This window comes from Otolemur garnettii, unplaced genomic scaffold (assembly GCF_000181295.1).
Source record: "Otolemur garnettii isolate 467f Iridium unplaced genomic scaffold, OtoGar3 scaffold00004, whole genome shotgun sequence".
Lineage (NCBI taxonomy): Eukaryota > Metazoa > Chordata > Mammalia > Primates > Galagidae > Otolemur > Otolemur garnettii.
Window position 1 is genome coordinate 38,797,494 of NW_003852399.1, and position 23,635 is coordinate 38,821,128.

The 23,635-nt window shown below is 40.6% G+C and overlaps 1 protein-coding gene across 5 annotated transcripts in view; it reads right to left on the reverse strand.

Moving 5' to 3' along the window:
* The window catches only part of WWP1 (WW domain containing E3 ubiquitin protein ligase 1), a 118,715-nt gene extending 97,559 nt beyond the window's left edge, over window positions 1-21,156 (reverse strand). For 3 of the 5 annotated variants that reach the window (XM_003782505.2, XM_023517594.1, XM_023517596.1), the window contains exon 1: window positions 20,958-21,156. The gene's annotated coding sequence lies outside the window, so the exon portion shown is untranslated. Of the gene's footprint in view, window positions 1-4,154; window positions 4,270-18,208; window positions 20,035-20,957 lie in introns of those variants that run through there. The other 2 variants (XM_023517591.1, XM_023517590.1) reach the window with 2 other exon arrangements.
* Window positions 21,157-23,635: the final 2,479 nt, after the last annotated feature.

Sequence of the window (23,635 nt, forward strand, 5' to 3'; positions counted from 1 at the left end):
AAGCCATGAGAGCTACATTGACCACTGCTTATGCTCATGATTTAGTTCTAATTTCCCCCACCTGACCAGCACCACTATCCTACAAGGCTGGTTAATTGGGGGGGGGGGTTTTTTTTTTTTTTTTTTTTGGTGGGGGGGGGGGGACACAAATACACCAGCCATGATCAGCTTTTGATAACAGTATGCTGTGTTTCTGCTTGAAGTGAAATCTGTGAATAGCTGCACAGCTCAACAGTATTACTTAATTGTCTGCTCAAGAGCCCATCACGTCAAAGAAAACCAAGAGATGCTAAAGGAAGAAAATAGCTTTTTTAATGAAGACTGCAAATTGCAATATTATCTTGTTTCTGCTAAAGATGATTTGCTTGCTTTGTGATGCTGCAATACCAACATTAAAGAAATTCATTGCTCATCAGCATTGTAACATTCCTAAGGACCACAAATATTTTAAATTAGAGGAAGGGGTAGGCAAGGTTGTACTGTAGAAATTAAATTATGAAAAGCAAAACAAGAACAATTGTTCAAGCAGCAGAAAGACCTGGAAATAAGGCCACTTAAAGCAAGTAGCTTATATACTCAGGAAAAAAGGAAAGTAATTCAGTGATTTACCAATTGTGAAAGAATACACTGCCAAAGTCGTAGGACGCTTAGACCCAGATAACGTTTCAAAGCACAAACAACTGCCTCTTTCAAGGAGAACCATAACTAAACAGCAGCATAAATTACCCTTCAACTTAACAGAACTTCATGCAATACATCAAAAGGAAACTATATACAAGGTCAATTAAGTTCGTGAACCCATCCTATAGAAAAAGTGCTACAAACCCCATTGCTGAGTATCACGTGGCTACCTTCAAAGTGGTGATTGCAGCAATATCCAGGAATGAGGAATGAGCGATATCACTTTTTTAGGATGAGTTCACAAATTTAACTAACTCCGTATAATGCTAGCTCTGACGGCTAGTCCAGAAAAAAGGAGTTCCAAAATTGCTTTGACGGGGAGACGAGGTGCTGGAGTTGGTGCATAGCTTCCCAAAGGGGGTACCTCAGAGGTCACCTTGGTGATATTCAGCAATGAGGTTTGCAGCACCTTTTTTAGGACAAGCTAATTGTCTGACCAACTGCTTTGGATGAATCAACTAACACCCTGACTTAGCGCAGGTTTGATACTTCATTTGGGTCGTAACAGAAGATTGTCTTTGCTATGATCTGCATTCTCCTACCTAACTGAAATCAAGATGCCCTTAAAGTCACAAATGACTGATACCCGTCTAGACGATCAACTGAAACTGCAGACCGCCAGGCTGCAGCCAAACAGTTAAATGCTTTCCAACCAAAAGCAGACACAACCAAGTCCATAAAAGGTTAACTTGAAAATTAAGAGTTTTCTTTTCTAAATAATTAAGTGTAGAGTTTTACAAAATAATATATTTAAGTATATTCAATTAAAGTTAAGTATATTGGGAGGCGCCTGTGGCTCAGTGAGTAAGGCGCCGGCCCCATATACCGAGGGTGGTGGGTTCAAACCTCAGCCCCGGCCAAACTGCAACAAAAAATAGCCGGGCGTTGTGGCGGGCGCCTGTAGTCCCAGCTACTTGGGAGGCTGAGGCAGAAGAATCGCCTAAGCCCAGGAGTTGGAGGTTGCTGGAGCGACTCCGCTGCACTCTACCGAGGGCGAAAAAGTGAGACTCTGTCTCTACAAAAAAAAAAAAAAAAAAGTTAAGTATATTAAGATATTAAGTATATCTAATTCAAGAAACGTGGCCTGGGGGCGGCACCTGTGGCTCAAAGGAGTAGGGTGCAGGCCCCATATGCCGGAGGTGGTGGGTTCAAACCCAGCCCCTGCCAAAAACTGCAAAAGAAAGAAAAAGAAATGCGGCCTTTTTTGATTACTGCTAAATTACTGTGGCCTTCTAACATGAAAGGTTTCTCCATCCCCAGTATAGAGAAAGAAATGTAAGAGATGAAACCATTAAGGCAGAAAGATGCCATATCATTAAGAGCACTAAGGAAGCCAAACAAAGCCAGCAAATTTTCAGCAAGGAGGGAACATGCCTTTTATTTGGAAAAACCCTTCTGGCCGTGCTATGAGGGTAGCCTGAAAGTGGGCTAGGCAGCAAATGGCTTGAGACCAAGGAGAATAGAGAGGAAACAAGCATAAGGAGCAGAATCTGTAGTAACTGGTATATGAATCAGATGCAGGGGCAAAAGAGGGGAAGACATTTAAGAGGACTCCCAGAGGTCTGGCTGAGCCAATAACTGCTCACCATCTCCACAACTGTCATCTGCAGGGCCCATCATTTCTCATCTAAACTAAAAGTGCAGCTTGCTAAATGGTCTCCCCAGTCCACTCTTCACTCCCACCCTGTATCTAGCCTCAATCTAGCAGAGCGATCCTTCCAAAAACAGGACACATCACAATTTCACACTGCAATGTCCTCCATTTTAACTACAATTAAATCCCAACTTGTGCACAGCTTTATGTGACCTGTTGCCCCCACTTCTCTGGCTCCTCTCCCTTGCTTTTCCCCCTTGAGTACCATTCCACTGGCATACTTGCCATTCCTCAACCCAATTACCTTGTGAACTACCCAGGAGCCTCTACATTCACAGCTCCATCCGTTCCTTGGCTGCTTTCTCGGTCCTAGGACCCGACTTAAGTATGATCTTTTCAGAAGGAATTTCTGATCGGTCTGGGCAAAGCAAGACCCTCACTCCTCCAACTCTACCACCTGGCCTGCCCTATTTTAGCTTCCCCAATAAGTCTCTGTATTAGTAATTATGTTCATACACTTTGTCTTCTCACTTCTATTCTATTCCCATCCCCTCTCCCAAAATAAGATCTTTAAGGACAGGGATTCCATCTTACTCACCATTCTATTCTTACAGAGCCTAGATAGGGAAAGGCCCCCAATAAATAATTACTGACAGAGACAGAGTTCAGAAAAAGACACACACTAGAGGTCGAGGTGTTGATGACATCCCATAAGCAGAGTTCAAGAGTTAACTGAAAGCCAACCCTGCTGGTACAAGTCCTCTGTACGTTCAATCACCCAGGAAACGCCCACTGCAGGCAGTCAGCAGGACAGACAGGACTCAGGCAAAGACTGAAGGGTTGAGCAGCGGCCGAGGACTATGAAAACGGGTGAGGAAAACCACAAGGAAATTTCAAGAAAGAGGAATAGTGGTCAAACTCATCAAGAACTCCAGTTTAAAAAAAAAAAATCAGGTAAATTAATAAAGCTAGAACAGAAAAACATAAAAGAAACAAAGAACCCCAGTAAGAGCAGTGAAAAGAAAAAATTAATTCAAAGAAAAGGAGAGAGAGAACATTGTTTATTAGACAATACGGAAGTTACCCGGCCCTTGGCAAAAGCAATGTTAACGGAGTGGAAGGTCCATGAAGTCTGTGATTTAAAAAGTAAATCAACAGCCAGTAACCTACTCTGACTGTAAAGGAAAAGAGAAAGCTTAAAAGGAGGTGTTGAGAGGATTGTTTTTAAAGATAGGGGAGACCTGGACATGAGAAAGCAGGATTGGCTGAGATTAAAAACAGATACAAGGCTCGGCGCCTATAGCTCAACCAGCTAAGGCGCCAGCCACGTACACCTAAGGTGGCGGGTTGGAATCCCCAGCCCGGACCCGCCAAACAACAATGACGGCTGCAACCAAAAAATAGCCGGGCGTTGTGGCGGGCGCCTGTGGTCCCAGCTACTTGGGAGGCGGAGGCAGGAGACTCGCTTGAGCCCAGGAGTTGGAGGTTGCTATGAGCTGTAATGCCATGGCACTCTACCCAGGGGGACAGCTTGAGGCTCTGTCTCAAAAAAAAAAAAAATAAAAAAAAATAAAAACAGATACAAACAGGAACAGCTCTTCCTAGGAGCACAGAGGAGCAGTGATTTTCAGCTAGTATGCCACGGTTGAGAGGATCTTAGGTGTGCCACGAAAATTTTTAAAGACATTAATTATTTTCGAAAGAAGTTCAAAGCACAGTAAGCATATTCTTTCTTTTGAACAACATAATTTCTGTCGCAAGTTTAATTATAGGTTCAAGTGTGCTGTGAGACAAAAAAGGTTGAAATACACTGAAGTAGAGCATAGTAGTGAGTTCAGGTGTCTGAAAATATTTAAAAAGGAAATTAAGGAGGTTTTACCTAATGGCTCCCATTTCCTCAGTGAAGTTAACAGGCACTCTGAGGCACTGGAAAGACAATGGTCAGTGAAAACACAAAATTCCTGGTTTTAACAAGGATGAAGTTAAGGTAAGACCTGTGAGGAAAACAGAGAAGAAACTTGGGCCCTGCTGAGTAGTAGCACCAAGCTACACACACACACACACACACACACACACGCGCGCACGCGCGCGGAGGCTCAGAGGCAATGACACTGGTGAGAGGTTTTTAGAGCTCAGGGTCCAGAAGAGAAAGGGGCACAACCCAACAACCATCAAACTAGTTCTGATTATTCAATTGCATGACTTACACACACACACACACCAACAACACACACATATTCTCAACCTTCATTAAAATTCAGACAGAAAAAATCAGACGATTCTGCAGGCAAGCTCTTTACCCCAGGCTCACGATTCACACATACTTCAAATGCACTGCCAATTTGCCTACAAAGGAGTATCCTTCTGGAGACCAGGATGGGTGGTCCAGGTGATTCTCATGCATAGATTTGGATACAATAGAATGCTGATCCCACCTCTCCTCTACCTAATTTCTAATTACATTTCAAGATCCAGCTCAGGTGTAATCTCTTCAATTCTGAACTAGGTGCTGTGTCATCACAGCACTGTAGCCATGTCCTGTTCTCTCTCTTCCCCTAGTACACTGTGAACTTTGATTAGTACTCAGCTTTGTTTTTTTTTTTTGTTTTTTTTTTGAGAGGGAGCCTCAAGCTGTCCCCCTGGGTAGAGCGCTGTGGCATCACGGCTCACAGCAACTTCCAACTCCTGGGTTCAAGCGAGTCTCCTGCCTCAGCCTCCCAAGTAGCTGGGACCACAGGCGCCCACCACAACGCCTGGCTATTCTTTTGTCGCAGCAATCATTGTTGTTTGGCAGGTCCAGGCTGGATTTGAACCTGCCACCTTAGGTGTATGTGGCTGGCACCTTAGCCACTTGAGCCACAGGCACCTAGCCAGTACTCAGCTTTGTAATTCTAACCCTAGCCTAATGGTTGGGGTAGAATGATTAGGGTAGCTACACAAAACAAACTAATAAACAAAATTCTATATATAGACAGATCTAAATTTTTAAATCCAATTATAAACACTATGCAAGTAGCAGAGGTTTCTAACCCTTTTTTTTTTCTCTGCTACACACTGGAAGAACAAGAGTTGTCTCGGGCCACACAGTAAATATACAAGCATGAATAAAAATTAGCAGAAAGAAAAAAGATCCATGCATACTTTTTGATATCCACCACCACAAACATCAGCACTAAACACCCCATCATTGCCCTGCTAATTCTGAGCTCCAAGTCCATGTTCACCTAACCAGTGTTTCATCTCCACAGCCCAAAACACTCACAAGCAAGTCCAATACAAAAGTAAAGGACCTAAAATGCTAATGTGACTTCTTAAATACTCAGAAAGACAAAAGTATATAAATAAGAAAAAAGCTCATTACAGTTGGATACCTACCCCTAGGCTCTAACTAAATATTCAAAACAGGCTTGGCACCTGTAGCTCAGCAGCTCGGGCGCCAGCCACATACACTAGAACTGGCAGGTTCAAATCTAGTCCAGGCCTACCAAGCAACAATGACAACTACAACCAAAAAACAGCAGGGCGTTGTGGCTGGCACCTATAGTCCCAGCTACTGAGGCTGAGGCAAGAGAATCACTCCAGCCCAAGAATTTGAGATTGCTGTGAGCTGTGATGCCACAGCACTCTACCAACATAATGAGACGCTGTCTCCCAAAAAAAAAAAGATAAATAAAATGTTCAAAACACTTCAAAAGTAGTATGCCAAAGGGGTTGGGGGATCTTGGTATATGGCACATCTCTTGGGGGCAGTACACAATTATAAGAGGGACTTTACCTAACAAATGCAATCAGTGTAATTAATTCTTTGTACCCTCAATGAATCTCAAACAATAAAAAAAAAAGTAGTATGCCAGAAGTAGCATGCTAACCTCCAAATTATATATCAATTGAACTCTGACAGATTGAAGGAAAGGTATCTTGGGACACAGTACAAATTTTCACAAAGAAACAAAGTTGCAAATGGTGGTAAGATACCAAATCCAAGCCACAAAAGCCTACTAGACACATAATAGCCCAAACACTAATACTTTATAAAGAAAGCTATCACTCCACAAAGGTATGTCCAGGCTTCCACAAATACTTATTTGTGTGCATACACATTGTTTCTGCAAAATCAAAGCAAAATTCTAAAATAAACATGAGACTGAGAAAAAGTACCTAACGTACCTACAATGGTATCTGACACAAAATCAATTATAGTTACTTGTATCCAGAATCCCCAATCACCAATGGTTTTGTGGTTCAGGCAACTTTCTCTCACTGAATTCTAGACTAAATTTCTAGGGTGCCAGGACAAATCCTCACCATCATACTCATCTTGCTACCTCAAAGCCTGGCACAGAGGAGGTGTTTAATACATATTTGCTAACAAAGGAGTCTTAACTGTCAACGAAACAGAGGAACCAAACAGCCTTATTTATTTGCATGCTTTTAAAAATGAATCATACTTTACACCTTTTTTTTTCCTTTAAAATTATCCTCGGGGTCCAGTATTGTGTGGTTCTCACCTGTAATCCCAGCACTGTAGGAGGCTAAGGCAGGACTGCTTGAGGCCAAGAGTTTGTGATCAGCCTGGGCAACATATTGGGACACTATCCCTACCAAAAAAATTTTTAAAACTCAGCCAGGCCCAGTGGCATGCACCTGTAATCCTAGTTACTCATGAGGCTGAAGCAGGAGCATCACTTGAGCCCAAGAACTCAAGGTTACAATAAACTATGATCAGACCACTCCACTCTAGCCTGGATGATAAAGGATAACTTATCTAAAAAAAAAAAAAAAAAACCTCAAAATGGAAAAAAAAGTTTAAAAATACATACACAAAATACTCTAAGAATCACCAGTTTAGAAAACAGTTTTAGACAACATCCAGTCCATACTGAATGGCTAAGTGAGACAGTGCATATAAATTTCTCAGGGCCTCAGTTTTCTTATTCAATGAGAAATGGAGCACAGAATACATTGAGTTTTTTTAGCTTAGAATTACATAATTGAAAAAACTATATATTTCATGAAAACATGAAATACATAATAATAAATCATCCAGAATTGTACCAACTAACAGCTACTTTCATTATGTTCCTCAAATATACATTTCTTACAGAGTTGCAACATTAGTGCACAAACTACTTTGCTTTCTACCCCCACCTCCATTCGTCGTCAAAACTGACAGTTACAAATTGGTGGCGCCCTTGGTGGACATCAGAGAACATTTTAATTTACACGTATAATTGTGAAAACGTAACTTTGGCAACGATATTCTAGAGGGCCACAAGATGGTGATGTTGTTCCATAAAAAGAACCTGTAATAAATAAAATTAAATATACCAACTCCCACAAAATTAAATTAACAGCTTTTCCCACACTGCAAGAAAGGGTATCCAAAATGTCTCTACTTCATTTGCTGGAAACCATTAGTAAGAAAAGAAATTGTATTCATCAAGTTTAGCAGCATCTATTCCAATTCTTAACCTAAACTGCATGGTCCTTTCAAAAACCGACAAAGACACAGGACCTGGCAGCATTACTCTTCTTACCACACTCATCTTTCCTTCCCTTTCTGCTCTATTTCCCTCCCCATCATAATAAAAAACTGAAATATAATCTTAAGTTTCATACATAGATGAATTTTTCTTTTCCTATCCTCAGTTTAAGAAGATAATTCTTATTTCTCTATCTTAAAAGAACTGATACTGGGTGGCGCCTGTGGCTCAAGCAGTAGGGCACCAGCCCCATATGCCAGAGGTGGTGGGTTCAAACCCAGCCCTGGCCAAAAAAAAAAAAAACTGCAAAAAAGAACTGATACTAAAATTTAACTACATCAACAAAGGATCACTATATCTAAATGGTACCATTACTGAAAACAGAGTAGTGTTTTTTCTTTCTAATTTTCTATAATTTATCAATCTCTTATAACATGTTACATTATACTTACAATGAAAAAAATGCTAAAACTTTCAAAAAATCCATTTGGTAATATTTCCCCTTGCCTTAGTATAAACTTCAATAGAAAACAAGTTTGCCAATTCCTGTGCTGCATAATGGCAATGAAGAAAAATATAATTCAAAGTAACAGTAAGCACATTAAAATTTGGGTTCCAAACTTCTAGAATCAACCTAACACACAGCCAGGGTAAGATGATAAAGCCTAACTATCTGGGACTCACTGCACTTACATGGATGGGGTCTTAAAGTGATGAAGAACCATAGGCACTCTAAGAATTCGAGCCCAATATGAATAACAGTTAACACTCATTGGGCTCCTATTACGCGTCAATCACTTCACAAAAAACATTATCTCTAATGTTATCAATTATCCTTCAGAGTCATCATTATTATTCCTGCTAACAGATGAGGAAAATTAGGTTTCAGAAATTTAAGTAAATTGCCCAGGGCCACAAAACTGGATTTGAATCCAGATTTCCTGGGCTCAAAGCCAAGACACTTTTTACTACATTTGTGCTGCAAAAACAGAACATAAACAAGAAATGCTGAGCGAAACCCCTGCCTTAAAATAAGAAGTTTGCTGTTATCAGTCTAACCTTACTCTTCTCTTATTTTATCATCTAAAGTTTAAGTAACTTCATAGTCAGGTTTTGTGAGGCTTTTAAGCTAGTCATTGAGAAAGAACAACTAGCCTTAAAAAGATAAATATGCAAAAGCACAAGCTGTTAGAGACCATGTTTAATAAATAATTTCTATGTATTCTGGGAAAAACGTTCAGGGCAATATGACAGCCTTACTTTATAAAGATCAGATTTCATATAATTATATTATGCATAATCTCATATTCCAAAATGACACACACACTGGTCACTTGATTCAAAGTGTGGTATTTTAGCATATTTGCTTAACATAATTTTTTCCTTAAAATTCAGAAATTTTTAATGGTTTCGTATTCTTGAAATACACATATTTGGTTCATTTTATGAAGCAGCAAAAAGCAGAGTCATGAACATTTGGACCCAAAGCTGAGTCTTAATCAGAGAAAACAGTCTCCTAACATCAGGCCAAATTCAGGTCTGCTGACAAGGCTGGTATTCTTCTATACAGTGCTAGTCACTAGGATATCATGACCCAAAGTTACATATGTTCACCCCAAAACATTCTCTAACTTTTTCTGAATACATTATTAATTCTCATTTATAGCATTTAAAGTAGTTATAGAGGTACAGTGTCTGTAGCTCAAGGGGCTAAGGCGCCAGCCACATACACCAGAGCTGGTGGGTTTCGAATCCAGCCCAGGCCCACCAAACAACAATGACCACTACAACCAAAAACAGCCAGGCAGTGGGGTGGGCGCCTATAGTCCCAGATACTTGGGAGGTTGAGGCAAGAGAATCACTTAAGCCCAAAAGTTGGAGGTTGCTGTGAGCTGTGACAGCACAGCACTCTACCAGGGTAACAGCTTGAGGCTCTGTCTCAAAAAATAATAATAAAGTAGTTTTGGAGACTTCTCAACCCTTCTCCCAAGTACAAATTTTGTGGAATATAACAGAGGAGTTTTAAAGTCAGACAACCTAGGTCCAAACTTAATTCTCTACTGTTTGTGTAAATTTAACTTGAGTCCCGGTTTTCTATAAAATGAGAATACCAACAAAAAACTAACATAGTCCGTTATGGTGATTTAAAAAAAGTGTTAGCATTTATGCTAGGAAACTAGATCTTTTTCTAGAATTGGAAATACAGAATATGCCCCATAAGTGTTGATTTCCTCGCCCCACCCTCATCACCACCACTACCACCACTCTGACCACAGTATGAATTACTCTCTGGTAAAGAAACTAATTTTCTACCATATTTCCACAACAATATAGAGGACAGTAGGTTAAGAAAGGCATTTCAGTCACGTAGTCACACTGCAAACTTACATAGTACGCACAGCACAGGCTCCCTACTGCAGAGGGACCCACTCAAATTACATTCAAACACTTCAGGGGAATACGGGATGGCCACTTTTTTTGTTATCAATATACAATTTCAAGATATTTTAAAGCTACTCATGTAATAGACACAAAATGTTTATTTACTATTTACAAATACTCTTCCTAAGAATTTACTATTTACAAATACTCTTCCTAAGAATTTAAAAACATAAAGTATAAATTTTCATCAGCTATCCCTCATTCTTAAAGCAAAATACATAGAAACTTTCCAAAAAGTACAAGCACTGCTCTTGAGGTTTTTAAGTCACATATGTATATGAAATGCATTGTACATTTCACAGTATATGAAATGCATTGCTTTTCTAAAATTAAAGGAAATTCTGAAATTGATCTGACATCAATGAAAAAAGCATTATAAACCTATCCTAGTAAATAAACTGAACACTAAGTGTCAGGTTTAAGTCAAGCAACAAATCTATGAATTAGTTATTATTATTCCTACTTTACACATGAATACCTAGCCTACATATGACAACACTGGGGCTTCAACTCAGGTTAACTTGATCCTTGATTGGTAGCACTTAGCCAATAAGGGCCAAAAATCAAATCTAGGTTTGTCTATATGTAAAGCTTAAGCTTTTAATAGCCAATACTTTAAAGGATAATTAAATCACAAAGAAAGTTCTAAAATAAGTTATAATTATCAGCATTTTTAACCTAGAAAAATGAAATTCCCAAGTATAATGTATACTCCCATTCTGGGTCTTCCCATCTAAGCACTGACACCATATTTCACAGGACAGGACAAAAAGGGACAGTCTATTGTTGTTTTTCCTCTAAAGAATGGGTTTGCAGAGGCAGTGAAAATACACTCAACTACAATAGGCTCCTCCAACAGAAATGCCAACTAATCCTTTCTACCTAAATTTAGAAAAATAATCATGTATATTTAATCACAAAATGTACTAACACAGTATCTTTTACCCACAAAAGACAGATCATGCCCCCAGCCAACCTACTTTCTATCCCAAAGACCAAATTCCAAATTTGACATACTTTATTCAAAATCTCTATTTTTGAGTGGCTTATCTTAGCTAAGTAAAAAGAAACCAGACTGTGATAAATAATCCTAATCTCTAACTTAACTCTTTAAGTAGGCATTTTTAAAAAAGAAATGTCTTCATTCAAAAGAACTTCTATGCTGGGCCTGGTGGCACAAACCTGTAGTCTCAGTCACTTGGGAGGCTGAAGTGGAAAAGTCATTCGAGTTTAAGGCCAGCACGAACAACACCCAACACAAGACCCTGCCCCTTCCAAAAAAAAAACCCAAAATTCCTTTGTTTTTTGTAGCCGTTATTGGAGAAGAAAGCCTAATGGTTGCCCTTACAGTACTGTTTCTCTGGCCCATTCCTCACTGCAATGCCCTGTATCTAAAGTTTGTCTGGATCAAGTCCGTAGCAATTACCTTAAGCCACTTTATATACCTGGAAGTTATCTGGTCGTTAAACTCTCTTTGTACTTACATTATACATTCTGAAGGAATACTGTAAATAGAAAAAGACTCTGACACAGGACACTAGGACCCCAATTAACCAACTGGGTTTCTACGGCAGTTCTCAAACTCATGTGCATAAAATCATCTGAGATATCTGCTGAAAAGGAAGATCCAGAGCTCCACTCTGAAGGATTTCAAAAGATAATCAAGAATCTACACATTTAACAGGCAAATTCACCGATAACGGTGATGCAAGGACTGCACTTTGACAAACACTAGTCTACACTGTATTTCATGTAATGATAGTGTTGACAACTTCTTGCTCCCAGGTTACACAGCGAAACCATCACCAGCTGATATACCCTCGCCAGGATGAATCAGAATTTTTTCCCTAGATTCAATCTTACCCTTTTACCCTTTTAGCACTGTATTTTTTAAATTAAGAGGTTTAAGATTTGATAAGCTAAAACTAAGTTATAATCGTCCTTGAGAAGCATGTGGCCCACAGGAAAGTGACTAGCTGTTCTAAATCCCAACTTAATAATAATGAATTAAGGACAATAAAAATGAACTTAAGAGTTCATGTTCTAGCCACCAGGAAAAGCCATCCTTTCTGCTTTAAAAACATTATTTCAATTAATCTTTACAAAAATCCATTAAGGAATATATTCCTTATATCTCCAAAAGAAGAAACTGAGGCTGTAACAGAAGTCAGATTTTCCTGACTTTGAACTATGGCTCTTAACCCATATGCCAAGAGTGCCTCTAAGTTTGTTTTCTTCTAAGATATTATTTCTAAGTTAAAAATACCCTAATTTATATACAAAGTAGGTTCATTTAACTAATTCTCTTCCCCCACCCCAACTAAACGAATTCAAACTAAACAACTAAACATATTCATTCATCTTGGCAAGTTGGGTCTAATATATACTCACAGTATCCTACTTCAAGTCAAGACTCAACAGTTTGCTCCTACCCAGCCTATTTAATCATAATTATGGGCATACCAAACAACTATAAAAATAACTTGTTTTCTTTAGTTAAACAAAAAGCTATATTATCTACATTTCTGTTGGTGCTAGAACATGTTTTAACTGCACAAGTTTTAAGAAAGAGAGGGACAGACTTTAAACAACATAACTCTATCCATCCTATGCTTAATGCCCTCGCCTTTCCTGTTTGTCTATATCTCTCAGTACATTCAATCACCAAACTCCTCTTCACAATAGCCAATGTACTATTTTCAAAAATTTGCAAAGGGATTTGCACTAGGATGCGGGGCCAGCCTATTTTGAGTGTACGTGAAATGCTTCCAAAATGTTCCAAAGCTATACATTAATAACCTAAATTCTCAAAGTGAAACATATTAATTTGCTATACATTAATAACCTAAATTCTTAAAATGAAATGTATTAATTTACTATTCCACTCAGAAGCTGTAACACAGTTAAAGCTAAACACTCATTTTTTTCATTCCACAGTTAACTAGCACATATTTAGCAGATAACTTGAATTAAAAAAAAGTTTTACTAAGACTAAAATAAGACAATAAGTGAGTTAAGGATAAGTAATAAAGTGAGAAATCAATGACTCTGTAGTTGGAAAGGAGCAGTACCTTATTCTTCCAAAGGAGAGGACTTCTAATCTCTAAGAGGGAAGGAGTGTTCTCCCCACTGAAATGATGCCTCCCCAAAGAACAGCGGCTCATCCCAACCTTTCTTAAGACACTGCAAACATCACTTGTGAGGCACAGGTTGCTCAAGGCTGGTCAAGGGCAGTGAAAAGCAAACTAGGGTTGCTCCCCAAGGTCTCATATCCAATCCCCTAGTGCTGAGGGGATAGATCGCCTCACCTGTGGCCCATTATGTGCATGGGATGCAGTCAGATCAAATTCATGAGACTGGGTAAATCACAGCTTCCAATCAACATGGCTCTTGAGTTCCACACTATCTTAGTCCCCACTGCCCTCAAATACAGTAAGTCCCTCATGCCCCAGGTGGTAGCATATTAGGCTGAACTGCAGAGACCCCAAATTTCCTCTCCTTTGTTACCAAAAAGAGGACTGGCTAATCCATTTGTGTAGTATAAGCCAAATAAATGTACTGATATTTGCCCTTTAGCCTGGGTTTTCCGTCTGGCAGGTTCAAACTCAAAGTCTAGATTAGGGGAATCTAGTCAACTGTCCAAGCTTCAGCTTCCAAAATAGTTTTCCCAAAGCCTTGTTTTGGGGTAATCCAGCTGACACTGTACTTAAACAAAATTTGTGCTGAAGTTACATTGGTGGCCCCAAAGGATTCATCGGTTTGGGTAATCCCCTCCCCTTGAATCTAGGTTTAATCAACAAAAAATGAGGCAGAAACAATGCTGTGCCAGGTCTAAGCCTGTCCTTAGGAGCTTTGGTGGCTTCTGCTTTTGCACTCCAGTGAGCCCTAAGCCTCTAGCAACCAGGTAGGGTTGGCAACCTTACTGAAATGGCCACATGGACAAAAAAGGGCTGACAACTACAGGGGGAACAGAGAGGAAGGGAGGAAGGGAGGGAGAGAGGGAGAAAGGGAGAGAGGGAGAAGGAGAGAGTATCCAGACATTAGAGCAATAATTTTCAATCAGCATGCAGTGAGAGGATCTTAGGTGTGCCGCAACATTTTTTAAAGAGCATCAATTAAATTATTTTCTTTTCCTTTTATTTTTCTTTTTGAGACAGAGTCTGACTTTGTCGGCCTGGGTAGAGTGCCACGGCATCATACCTCACAGCAACCTCAAACTCTTGGGCTCAGGTGATTGATTCTCTTGCCTCAGCCTCCCAAATAGCTAGGACTACAGACACCGGACACAATGCCTGGCTATTTCTTTTTTTTTTAGAGCTTGAGGTCTTGCTCTTGCTCAGGCTGGTCTCGAACCCATGAGCTCAGGCAATCCACTCACTTCAGCCTCCTAGAGTGCCAGGATTACAGGTATGAGCTACTGCACCTGGCTAATTAAATACCTGTCAAAAGAAGTTCAAAGCACAGTAAATACATTCTTTTTATTATTCTTCTTTTGATCACCATAATTTAAGTGTGGCATGAAAGTTCAACTATAGGTTCAAGTGTGCCATGAAATAAAAAAGGTTAAAAAACACTACATTAGAGTGTGATCACCAGCAAAACAGGACAACTGCCCATTGAGCCTAGCCCAGAAGAGCCTCACTGTGAACAAATAAAATGGTCGTTTTAAGTGACATACAGTTGTTTATTCACAGCCCTAGATAACTGAAGCAATGCTCAGCTAGTTCCTTGTGTTTTTCTGTAATTTGTTCAAATCTCAACGATAAGGAGGGGTATAATTAAACGCACACCACAAAATTCATACAACCTCAAAAGATGAAAGTCTTATGCCCTTCTCGATATTACTGATTCTACTAAAGTCCAAGTTCCACAAGGACAGTCTTCATGTCTGTCATCTCAACACTAGACCCCAGCACCGAGCACAATATCTGGCATCTAGCATAACACCAGAATGTGTTGTGAGTGAATAGTAGGTTTAAGAAATGTCAAGATTAAATCAACAAATGCTAGTCTTCCTTTTAAAACTTAGAAACTTTGGCTCGGCGCCTATAGCTCAACTGGCTAAGGCGCCAGCCATGTACACCTAAGGTGGCGGGTTTGAATCTCCAGCCCGGACCCGCCAAACAACAATGACGGCTGCAACCAAAAAATAGCCAGGTGTTGTGGCGGGCGCCTGTGGTCCCAGCTACTTGGGAGGCTGAGGCAGGAGACTCGCTTGAGCCCAGGAGTTGGAGGTTGCTGTGAGCTGTAATGCCACGGCACTCTACCCAGGGGGACAGCTTGAGGCTCTGTCTCAAAAAAATAAAAATAAAAATAAAAATAAAAATAAAAAAAAATAAAAAAATAAAAACTTAGAAACTTTATGACATATGGTTTTACATCATACATTTCCCAGAAAGTTGCTTAAACATATTAATTTAAAGTGTATACTGGCTCGGCGCCTGTAGCTCAGTGGCTAGGGCGCCAGCCACATACACAGGAGCTGGCAGGTTCAAATCCAGCCCAGGCCTGCCAAATAACAATGATAACTACAACCAAAAAAAAAAATAATCCGGCATTGTGGTGGGCACCTGTAGTTCTAGCTACTTGGGAGGCTGAAGCAAGAGAATCGCTTAAGCCCAAGAGTTGAAGGTTGCTGTGAGTTGTGACGCCACGGCACTCTACCCAGGGTGACAGCTTGAGACTCTGTCTCAAAAAAATAAATAAATAAATAAAAATAAAGTGTATACTAAGAAAATCTTCTAATGGTTTATCTTTGATTTTTTTAATGGTAGCGCTTATTATGTAATGGCAAAAATCATGAAATACCATTATACAGGTTGAGTATCCCTACCGAAAACCTAAAATCCAAAATACTCCAAGAAGCACCTCCTTTAAGAGTCATGTCTGTGCTCAAAAACTTTCAGAATTGGGAGCATTTTGGATTTCAGATAGGAATACTCAACCTGTATATGCTTAGATTTTGATTTCTATGTTCAAAAGAATACAAATTTTCAAAGACTAGGCTTTTAGAAAAGCTAAACTTCATCTGTAAAAGTAGAATTAAAAACAAATTTTCAAAAGGAAATTAATACCTACAATTTCACCAATGTACTTTTCTAGACAAGAAATCAACTTTCGCTCTATCCTTGACAAAAAGATAACTATTCTGTTATCCTCATAAAATAAAATGAGGAAAATGCTCATATGTTTCCAAATCACTTACCAATAACCAATAAATGGCAATGAGGTTACCATTTTATCACAAAAAGAGGAAACAGACAAGGGCCAGGAGTGGTGGCTCACGCCTGTAATCCTAATACTCTTAGAGGCCAAGGTGGGTGGATTGCTTGAGCTCAGGAGTTCAAGACCAGCCTGAGCAAGAAGGAGACCTCCATCTCTACTAAAAACATAAAAACTAGCCAGGCATTGTGGCAGGCACCTGTAGTCCCAGCTCCTCAGGAGGCTGGGGCAAGGGGATGACTTGAGGCCAAGAGTTTGAGGTTGGGCTGGGTGTGGTGTCTCATGCATCTAGCACTCTGGGAGGCCAAGGCGGGTAGACTGCTTGAGCTCACAGGTTCAAGACCAGCCTAAGCAAGACCAAGACCCTGCCTCTAAAAATAGCCAGGTATTATGGCAGGTGCCTGTAGTCCCAGCTACTCAGAGGAGGCTGAGGCAAGAGAATCGCTTGAGCCCAGGAGTTTGGGGTTGCTGTGAACTGTGATGCCATAGCACTCTACCGAGGGTGACAAGTAAGACTCTGTCTCAAAAAAAAGTTTGAGGTTGCTGTGAGCTATGACGCCACTGGCACTCAACCCTAGGGTGACAGAGTGAGACTGTTCTCAAAAAAACAAAAAAAGGGGAAACAGTCAAGTTCAAATCAACATAGTACAAAAGTTTAAAACATTCCAAACAAATGCTAATTCTTCACATATAGCCTTCAACTAAAGTTCTACTACAGATGAAGTCAGAAGTTGACCGGGAAAAGAACACTGACCTAGTAATAAAAACTATCAGTCTTAGTTGTGGTTCTAATTTTGTCCACTAACTGGCCTTAATGTATTCATTTAAAAAGCAATAATTAATCACCTCCTGACACATACTTTTCAGTAGTCATGAGAATCAAATGATAAATACATACACCCATTATAAAAAATATATAAAATGCTATACTTACATAAAATGTAGGAGATATTCCTCTTAATGCCAGCAAAAAAAGAGTAAAATTCATCTATATACATGTTTTTGTCAGACATTTTTCCTCCATTAAGTATCAATAACTAGTTCCTTGGACACCATTATAAAGGTGAGTTCCCCACTGTTCATAATAACACCACATTGTTATTCAAAGAGGAAAAACAGACCCCAGTCTTTGTAATAACTATGAAATCAAAGTTTCTAAAGCTATTAAAGGTAACAAGTAATAACCTGCTCTGGTTTTCTACCAGGAAGAAAATCTTATAAGTATGGAAAAGTCCACTGTTTACTAATCAAAAATAGTTAGCTACTTAATCCTTTAAAAAAACTGAACAGTCTCCATTTCATTTATTTGGTAAAGTCTCTATTTGTATTTGATAAAGACTTCCTGAATGGAGGAAAGGAGTATTCTGACATAAGACATCACTGAATGGAAAAGATAAAAAAGTTTTTGAAATTTCCAATTTCACTTATCTCACCTCCCTCCTCCCTTCCCCCAACCCAAACTGAACAACACAAAGATAGTAATAATCAAAATGATGGGTCTGACATTGCTACTGCTCTCCAGCCACCCGATTCATTCCTCAGACTTACGAGCTCTCACGCACATAGAAAACAAGAAGGGCACCAACATTTCATTAATATCTAAGACACCCAAATCACAAAGTGTTAAGAACTGGAAGGAACCTCCTGGGATCAAGTCCTTACTGACGAGGTCACTTACAGGCAGTAACTATATCCAACTGATGTTAAATGAGTTGCAGTATCTTCATACCAGAAGGAAAACCATCATACTAGCCAACTCTTGATTCTACTTTCCCTACCTACTTACACGGAAACTTAGGGCAAATCATTCAACCTCTTGGGATAGTTCGTCCTGTAATACAACAGCAAATAACAGAAGTTAGTCAAAATTTTCTGTACACCACAAAACAAATCCAATAGTGTATCTCTAGATGTGTCTACATACTGCAGGTCTACCGTAGGTGTTCTAATCAGTGAATGGAAGAATCTGAAGGTTTCACTGTTTTAAAAAGCTCCCGGTAATTCTGAGGACTGCCCCCAAATGAACTGATTAGCTCTTGAGTTTCATGAATGAGCTTCATGTGGTCCGTAGACTCTCCTAAAATTATATCCACAAAGTATAGGTACATATGGAAATTTTCCAGGCCAGCACATTTCTTTTAGTTTTGCCCAGAATTAGTAATCCTCAAAACGCTAAAAAGTAGCACACATCTGCTGAGTGTAAAGCTTCCATGGATCTTCCCCAAAATGGTACCACCATTCTCCTAACCAACTTGGATCGCAGTCACTTATTCTTGCTTCATTTTCCCTCTCATCAAATTTTGTCCATTTTATTTCTTTTCTTTTTTCCATTCCCATTACTACCACCATACCTCAGACCCTCCCCACCTGTGTGACCACAGCCATTGGGAAGTCTCCAATTCACTTTGTACACCTCAATTCCAATTCATACTACATACTGCTACCTGCTTAATCTTCCTAAAACAAAGTCTTAAAAATTATTTCCCTCTCAACTCAAAACATCTGTGGGATTTTCACTGCCTGATAAATCTAAGGTTGTTAGCCTGGCATTAAAAACAGTCCATAAACTGGTCCAAATTTTTACTTAAGTTTTATCACCCTTTATCCTGGCATAAGTACTTTATCTTCCACCCAAATCAATTACTTGCCTCTCCCCAAAGATATGAACTCGGTGCTCTCTTAGATCCTTCTGTTTGGATTACCTTTGCCTGTTTATTAAAGTTATAGTTATCCTTCAAAACCAAGAAGCCAGAAGCTCCCTCCTAACCCTACCTTGCCAAAAGAGATCCAAGCTCTAGCTCTTTTGCATTTGAATTCTGAGAGGATTTTTGTGTTGTTTAGGAAACTTAACTAGGTATTGAAAGGTAAATGGAGCATTTACGTGTAGTACTACCCACCTAGCTTGTCTGTGAAAGCAGAAACTTCTCATCTTTGTATTTCTCAAAATACCCTACACAGTCATGCAGTAGATGCTTAACAGTTATGCAAGGAAGTACAAGAAATTTCAGCCATCATGGGGTAAACAGCAAAGATTACTACCTCTTTGAAGGCAGAGGCCTTACTTGTGACATCCTCTATCATGCCAGGCTTCTAAAAACCATTAACTTTTAATTACTGTTTTTCAAAACCATGATGTTGTATCAGCAGTCCTGTATTTTAAAAGGAAGAACTATCTGAAAATGTATTGGAAATGTTAAGCTGTGTCCCAAAGAACTATTTCACATGCTTTAGACTTCTGAATTTGAGTACCTCCCAACACTTAGCTGCTACATTTTCAATTTAAAAAATATTAACTATTCATGAAAAGTGTTTCAGTCACAGCTAATTCACTACTTTAGGGCTAAAAAAGTCACAGAAATCAAAGAATGCCTTTATTTTACAAAAGGTGTATTTTACTTGCATAATACACACACAGTCGGTGAGACAGGTAACGCAGATTTAAATGTAAGAATGCACTCTTGCAAAAAACTCTAATGTGTATTTCAGGTAAAAACACCAAACGAGGAAAACAAAGATTAGTTTGGACATTATTTTCCCCACTACTATTACCAGTAGTATTTTAAAGCAGAAACTCAAATCTTGCTGCACAGTAGCCCACACAAAAAGATAAAAACTTACAAAATAGAAAACTAAATCAAGCCCCTGGGAAATATTTTATTCGGAAGGAGTCTACACAAAAAGACAAAAACTTACGAAACAGAGAAAGAAAACTAAATCAAGCCCCTGCTAAATATTTTATCCTGGAAGGGTAAAAATATCAAAACTGCAATAGATACTCCTCTTCGTTGGTTCATGAAGGTTTCATATAATTACCAGAGCAAAAAAAACCTCAACTCGGAATCGACAGAGAAAAGAAAGGACTAGGGACGAAACTGATCATTTACACGTTGTTAAAGCAAAGGGCAAACTACAAAATTAAAATTTGGGGACAAAAAAAGAGAAAAGATAACAGGAGAGTGTCCAAGTCACAAATGATAAGGACTGGTAAAATCTGCAAGGTCACTGGGACCTACCAGGTCATAAAAGGTGGAGGTGGGGGTTGTGTTGGAGGGGTGGGCTACAGAGTCAGAGAAGAACAGGGAGTGACAAAAACATAGCAGAAAAAGACATTCGAAGGCTGGAGTCCTTGGTTTGGGACACTGAGACTGGGGTGAAAGTCAGGGCACGAGGAGTGAGTCCATATATTTGGGTTTTGAGGGAGGTGTTAGGCAAAGGCAGAAAGGAAGAAAGAAGGCGCAGAGAAGACCGAGGAAGCTTGAGATCTGCGGCTGCAGAGTCACGGAAACACTTCGCTCCGCTCCAGTATCATTTGCACAGGCCTGTGCCCGGGCCAACTTGGGGCAAGACCCATGACCCCACCCCAGAAAACTCCGGGCTCTCGGGCTGGAGAAGGCAGCCCAGCTGCGCGGACGGACCCCCGGACCAACCTCGGCGGATCCCGTCCGGGGGCGGACCGCACCGCGGCGAAGGCTCCGGGCCCGCGCCCCCCGCCCATCCCCGCCCGCGCCCCCAGCCCCGCGCCGCGGCGTCCTTACCCGGCGCGAAGCTGTCGACTCCCGGCAGCCGGGCAGCCACGGCAGCGGCACCTCCTCCTGCGGCGGGCGCCCTCACCCTTCCGCGCCCAAGATCGCCATCTCGTAGGAAGGCGCGGCGGCGGCAACAGCCACCCAAGTGTTGGCCCCGGCAGCCCAGGCCGCCGGCAGACACTCGGAACCCGCACGCTGATCCAGCGGACACGCGACCCTCCCCCCACCCCCACCCCGGCCACGCGCCTCCCCCAGCCGACCCCACACCTCCCTTCTTCAGGAGCGCGCCGCGTGCTCGCCTCACCGGCGCCGCGCCCCGAGCGCGCGCCTTCGCGCTGGCCCCGGAACCGGGCGCTGCGCCGCGGCCGCCCAAAGCCTCTAACTCAGAACCCGGATCCGGCTTCCCCCGAGCATGCGCAGCTAGGGCGCTCCGATGCCGCAGGAGGAAAGCTCCGCTCCTCCGGGTCTTAGGGCCGTTCGAGTGGAGGGGGAGGGCCAGCCAATAGGAGAAGGGGGCGGGGCCCGAAGCCGTGGAAGGGGCGGGGCCGTCGCCGAGATTTGGGAGGAAGCTGCTCTCAACTCTAAATTCTAAACTCCGGCTGGGTGCTCCTGACTTGACTTTCTGGCCTAGAGCCAAACTCCGTGCACTATCTCGTCAGGTCCTCGGGGCACTGGCATTCTTCTCTAGAAGGGTTTGCAGCAAAAGTAGACTGTTAATAAATACTCCTTGATCTGAGTGTTTGACTTAGAACCCATTGCAGGAGTAAATAATGGCATTCAACAGATGGTCACAGGCAAGACTTCTAGCGCACTTTTATTAGTTATTTGCAAAACATTCACTCCCCCCAGCCTACCTCAGCCCAAAGCTAAAGCTAAGAGGAATTGAGCAAGTACATGTGTCAGCACGATTAATCATACTATGACGCCATAAGGTTGTGTCTATTATATCCATTATATTAAACAAGAGTTAACTGGTTTAGAATTGCTTTCAGAAGAAAAGCAACGCTGCAAAAAGTCAGTGGTGGCCACCTTATATACCAGATGACCCATTCTTCTACCTTAAAAAGACAAAGGCCTTCAGGCATGGATTTCTACAATTTTTGCCCAACCACCTCACCAACCCCCACAAATTATACCTGTATCTACACCCAAGCTTGCTAGTTTTCCTGATACTCGGTGGTTGGATGCCCTTGCTCCTCAAAGCAACCCTCTCTACTGCCTATTCTCTCCTGTGACCCTTCCTTGGCTTATTTCTAACTTTACTCTCTCTAATGGCTATAACTTCTCAGCATAATAACATTTTAAGAATTTTCCCTTAATTTTAAAACTCCTTTACGGTTCTCTTTCTCTTTCCATCATAAGATTTCTGAAAGAAGTGTGTGCCAAGGAGGGCACTGACACTGCATGAGTATTTGTAGGATTGAACAATGATGTCTTACCCAACAAATGCACATTCCCTACCACTCCAGGCAAGGTCTTGCCTTGTGACTTCACACCTGAATTTGGCGCACATTATATCCACAAAGATCATTCTAAAAATATACATCTGAGTATGTCATTCCATTACTTAAAAATCCCTTATTGGTTCTTCAGACCTTTCATGGCAACAATTAACATGAAGTTCAAGGTTCCTTTCGCGCTCATATGTTTTGTCTCTCCTATTTTGAAAAACTCCACACCTTCCTGTATGTGCTCACTCATTCTGTGCTCTAAACAGGTACTGTTTATGCTAAGTCTTATTTTACCATTTTTCTATCTGGTCCCTTTAAATAAATGCAACAACCGTGCTTACAAACACTCCTCATCAATTTCATAGTATCCCCAGCAGGAGTCTGCACTCCTCCTCAGTGTATGTTGGCTACTGCCCCTGACCTACTGTGTCTCTCTTTCAGGTCCCCTGCTTGCTCAGTTTCCCCCTCAGCTCAGCTCTATACAGAAGCTCTTAGTATTTACCTAGCCCCGGTCCCTAAACTGGCACCCAATATTAAACCAGCCTTTTGTTGGTGACTATTTCTTTAGTTTTAAGTGAGCACTATTAATAATAAATACCTTTTCATGTATCATTGTCCGTGACCTTATTTACTGTCTTAGGTTAAATACTTCAAAGCAATCAAAGGGTTGAACAAGTTTAGCTCTTTTGAAACTCATTGGCAAGTTGCCTTCCAGAAAGAACATAGACTCAGGTGTCAAATTGCTTGGGATTAAAACACAGCTCTGCCACCCAGGGCCACATTCTGACTTTTACAGGCCCTAGGCACATTTACCTTTCTGGGCTTCTTTCTCCATAAAATAATACTACAAGTGGTATTTTATAACTTTGGCTATAAAAGATTGTATTGGTATAAAGACAAATATATTGACATTATATATTAAATTTCCTTTAAACTAAACATTCTTTTTTTTTTGCCTTCTGATTTTATAAAGCAATCAAAACATTTCTGTGGGCCTCTATAAGTATCGTTACCCCAAGGCAACGTGCCTACTATGCCTAATGGATAACCCTATCCTGCTGCCACTTACGACCTATGAGATTTAGCCAAATTACTCAATCTGATTATACCTCAGCTAGAAAATTGGTGTGGTGCTTCCATTTGAGGTTCTTAAAAGTGAATAAGTTGCTATAAGTAAAATGCATAAAGAGACTTAACACCTAAGAATGGCGCATAATAAATTGTTGTTGTTATAAT